This window comes from Panthera uncia, chromosome B1 (genome assembly GCF_023721935.1).
Source record: "Panthera uncia isolate 11264 chromosome B1, Puncia_PCG_1.0, whole genome shotgun sequence".
Classification (NCBI taxonomy): domain Eukaryota; kingdom Metazoa; phylum Chordata; class Mammalia; order Carnivora; family Felidae; genus Panthera; species Panthera uncia.
Genome location: NC_064811.1, coordinates 98,210,618 through 98,215,738, shown reverse-complemented (window position 1 = coordinate 98,215,738; position 5,121 = coordinate 98,210,618). Strand labels below are relative to the sequence as shown.

Genomic DNA, 5,121 nt, shown 5'->3' with positions numbered 1-5,121 from the left:
ATCTTATTTGGAAGTTAATATATTGGATGTTGCACATTTTTCACCAAAATTAGACATTTTATGAATTAGCTATGTATCTTCACTACATCACATTCTCTAACAAAGGTTAAAGGTGCATGAACAGATCTATGTTTCAAGTAGACACTACATTTTTTTTTTTTTTAGGGTATAAAAGTTTTTCAAGCCAAGTCAACAGGAATACCACCTAGTGGCCCAGTTTTTAACTACAGACTTTAGTTAAAATGCTGTGTATCCTATTAGTTTTTGAGGAGATGCCTGATACCTAAGGGAATTATCCAGAGGTGTGTGCCAAAATCATAGGGAAAACATGGAGCCTCTTTGTAGAGAAACTATCAAGTACTATTCTATATCTCTTTTACCCAGATGGCAAATAATTCTCTAAAAATGACCATGGATGGGGGCTTCTCCATTGTGCTTTCACTTGGGCTGGCCAGAAAAGCCACAGAGCCTCCCGCCAATAACCAAGTGGAGCTTTGTTTTCTTGTGTGCTGACATGTGTTACCATCCAGCAAGGATTAGGCTCTGGGCATGACCTGCTGGTTTGGAAACCTGAAGCCAGGATATTCAGAATCCCGCCTCTTAGGCATACCCCAAACAACAAAGGGAAGCTATTTGTTTGGAAAGTCCAGTCTCAAGGACTGTCAGAACTAAGAGATCAACTGTAGAGTTATCGGGAAGCTCAATGAATACCTTATTTACACGGCTCCTCTGTAAGGTTTTGTTCCCATGGGGAGAGACAGAGAGAGAGAGGGAGGGAGGGAGACAGACAGGGAGGGAGGGGAGAAAAAGGAAGAAAGTAGGGAAAGAAAAGAAAACAAAACAGGCAGTATAAAGTGGGAGTTAAAACGGGCTCTAAGTTAAAACCCACTTACTAGCTGAGTTCAATCACCTAAGTCTCTGTCTTCTCAAATATTAATGATATGTAAGTTACAGAATTGCTATTAAGAATTCATTGAGGTAATCTCTATAAACTACTTAGTGCGGTGCCTGGAACATGTCAAGTATGCTCAGTGAAGGTTAACCATTATTACTGTTATTTTTAAGTAATTAAATAAGAAGGAGGGAAAAGATGTGCCTATCGTGATGTACAATTCCTTAAACACTACCATTTTGTTAGCTAATCATTCAGAGCCTTGTGAGGAAAGACCAACAATCTGAGTACATCAGTGAATTCGGGTGCCATAAGAACCTCATCAATCTATTCAACTTACGTGTATAGAATTTAGAACCTGGGACACAGTGGATCACCATTTGTTCAGGCTGCACCATGAACAAGGGAAACTGGTGGAGGGGACCTTTCACTTCACAAGGCCTGCACCCTGGCTATGGGTTGCATCACCCCAGAAAAAGAAATGGCAATTTTGTTTGTTGGTTTTAGTTTTGCATAAATGTTCCATATGAACTAGCAGCAGCCCTGGGACCCAATTCCAAATCCCACAGCTTTTATTTATTTATTTATTTATTTATTTATTTATTTATTTATGAGAGAAAGGGAGAGAGAAAGAGAGCATAAGTGAAGGAGGGGCAGAGAGAGAGAGAGAGAGAGAGAAGGAAAGAGAGAATCCAAAGCAGGCTTCATGCTCTCAGGGTGGAGCCCAATGTAGAACTCCATCTCAGGACCTTGGGATCATGACCTGAGCCAAAATCAAAAGTTGGGTGCTTAACCAGCTAAGCCACCCAGGTGCCCCCCATATCCCACAGCTCTTTATGATTATGACCAAACCCTCCAGCCGTACCCTGACTTCCATTCTCCAGATAAGACTGTAGAGAATTTCCTTCCCTAGGATCTACCTGGGTAAGGAGGGAGCTATGTTCCAGGGTCCAGACTCTGGGAAAGAGGAACCAGTTCAAACAAGCCTCTCAAACCTTGGGACTCCACCCAGAAACTGAAAAGGATGGGACACTCTTCCTTTTCTTTCTCATTAGAGAGCTCATACCTCAATTCTGCCCAAAAGGTATTGCTTGAGTACTGAAGTGTGGGAGTTAGAGGGAAAGATGATGGAAATAAACCACATTTTCTGTCTCCCCTTTCATTCTAGCAGCCCGAATGAACAGTGAAGAACTTCATAGCCAACTTTTGTCATTGAGTCCCTCTGTCTGAAATTCTATCCTCTGACTGACCTAGATTAATCCTGCTTGTCCTGTCAGACTTAAATTTCCATGGTGTGCAATCCCATCCAAGAATGTGGTAGGGCCTTTCTATTCCTTCTTTGCATCTTGGACATTCTTCCTGGAATGTAAATCCATGAGGACAGGACCTATGCCTATCTTGTACACAGTTTTAATCTCAGCACCCACAGTGGTACCTGATACATAGCGGACATTATTGTTGAATGAGTACATAAATTATTCAGTACAGATAAAGGAAGGGAGAAAATATTATGCAGCCACACTGCCTTCTATATGGCAAATAGAAAGTGGATTCTAGAACATGAAAGGCCCCTTGCCTGAACACCAGGAAGGACTTAGGTATGAACAAGATGGGCCTGCACTTGAATTTGGGGGTGCATGAAAAGGAAAGGCATACTCTGAACAACAGAGAGCAAGAATATCCCAGAACTGGAGTGTGGGGGAGAAGCAGGAAAGATGACATGAGGAAGAGAATCAGGAGGCAGAAGAGAAGACTGGCAGACATCGGAGTGCTCTGTGAGGGGAAGCAGACAATGAGAAAGCCCTGGTGACGGGTACCAGATAGACCTAAAGCAGGAATGTGCCCTGCGTCATTTGAAGTTTACTGCTGTGCTCTCCCATGACCCCAAAACTCTCAGTTCAAGTTCTGAAACACAGAGTCAGTATAGTAACCTTGTTTTCATGATTGCTTTGTGTGGGAGGAGGAGAGACAGACCAGGGTGTGGGAGGGAACAGAAGAGAAAGAGTTGTGTCCCAACCTTGGGTCTGTGTCAGAACAGAAATAAAAGAACAGCTGCAAGAGACAGAGAATATCAGACAGCAGGAAATCAGAGCAAAGCTGACGGAGAATGTAACAAGAATCCTGGGGACATGCTTTGGACTTCAGAGAGACATGAAATGGGAGTTTTGTGCTGCTAATCTCAAAGGGCCAGGAGGTCCCAGCTAATACCTGGGACACATTATGCATTTTGCCATAAAGGTTATTGTTCTCATCTGTGATGCCTTTTGGATTATGAGTCCCTTGAAGGCAGGGATTTTCTTATTTGTAAGAACATCAGTATCTCTAGCACAGTGTCTAACAGAGAGTAGTTACTATTCATTGAATGAATAGATGAACGGCTATCATGGATCTTCTCCATTTTGAACTACCTACAATTAATGAAAAAATCCGATGGGAATGAAGGAGAAAGGAAGAGAGAGAGAAAGAGAAAGAGAAATATGGAGAAAGAATAAGAATTGTACCCTAATATATAAAATCTGAAGGTTTCCTCAGGCAATGTTTTCTCCCTTATCTCTGGTTTATCTCTCAATCTCTAAAACTTCCCTTGGCATCAGCTCCATGTTCTAGAATTAGGTTGAGTGGAGCCAAAGACTGGGGAATGGTCTTTACAGGTGATCCTCCTTTTATGCACAGCCCAACTACATCCCACTAGTCTACAGTCCCAACTCAGTGAAAGCCATGGATTGCCTGGACAGGACTTGATTAGAAATAGTCACATTTCAAGGACAGGATGTATCCAGGACAGCTTTGGCCTCTAAACTACTGAGTTTTCCTACAGCTAGTATTTAAAAATGAATACAAGTTTTCCAGAACTGTATGCAAAAAACTTAATGCAAGTTGTTACGTCAGAAGATCAGGAGAGACAACCCTATGATGAAGGTCTGACAGACAATGGAATGAATCTTAACAACATTTAATACTAACTTTAACAAGCTAGTTGATCCTCATTTCCCTGTGTTTTTGATTAATCGACAGAAGGAATAAGTAAAATCTAATATTTTTTAAGAAGTTAAAGGTACAAAACTTAAAAAAAATTGTTGGCACCAGATCTAAATACATGAGAATCCCAAAGTCATTGTGTTTTTCTTATTGTTGAAGTTATATTAAATATTGACATAGCAGTTACTGATAACATAGATCAGTAAGTCGGGCAAAATGATTTCTGATTCTGGTGGCCTGTGTGAATATACCATTAAACTGAAATAATCCACCTCTGAAATTGTAGATAGGATTAAAGTTTAGTTCTTCCTAGATGAAAACATGCTTAAGTAGGACATAAAGTACTGTCTGCATACTCACTGTAATGATCTAACAGGATAGGTATCTGCCCAGGACGCCTCGTACAAAGTATCTGACTTTGGACACAACAATGTACTCTCTCATTAAAAGTGTTATAGAAGTTCTCCTTTCTTAGAATGAAATGCAGTAATTGAGTTCATTCTTAGATATGTTTAACTCTCATCTACACCCATGTTTCAAAAATGTCCTCTCCTTCACTTCTCTCTTCATATGATGGGACAAAACACATCTCTATAAGGCAAGCTCAGTGATGTGTGGTGGCAATATAGTTAGTTCTTACACAATGGCTGTACCCACAATTTCACTTGGTCCATGGTTTACTTGCCCTCAGATTCTGGACATCACAATGGTTTGCATTCCCCAAAGCCAGGATCATGGCTAGTGGGTGGTAGAAAGAAAAGTGCCTGTCATTCTGCAAAGATATGACCTGCCAGCAAAGTGTGGATAAGCTCAAGAAACCATTTCCAAACATGGAAACAGGACTGAATCAGTTTGGGGCATATGGAAGCTTTTGCCAGTTCTTAATTTTGCCAATCTCCCTAGATGATTTCTCAACCACTCAACAAAGGGTAAAAGGGAACAGTATAACTTCTACTGCCAACACTTTGCAGCTATTAGAAATTATCAGACTTTTTCCTAATAAGTAAAATAGATATTAGAAAAACTAGGGGTCTGAAGATTATCCCCAAACCCTTTACAATCATGGGAATATCATAGCAGAGTTAACATTTTTAGAAAGTAAGAACTGAATATTTTCATTACTTTCATTACGTGATTAATGGAAGGAACATGTACCCACAACACAAAAGCACAAAGTTCCACAAATGCATCAGCAGTGCTTATTTTATTTTATTTTATTTTATTTTATTTTATTTTATTTTATTTTATTT

At 40.2% G+C, this 5,121-nt stretch overlaps 1 pseudogene; it reads right to left on the bottom strand.

Moving 5' to 3' along the window:
- Nucleotides 1-608: 608 nt before the first annotated feature.
- Nucleotides 609-5,121, bottom strand: part of LOC125923060 (keratin, type II cytoskeletal 8-like) — a 7,586-nt pseudogene continuing 3,073 nt past the window's right edge.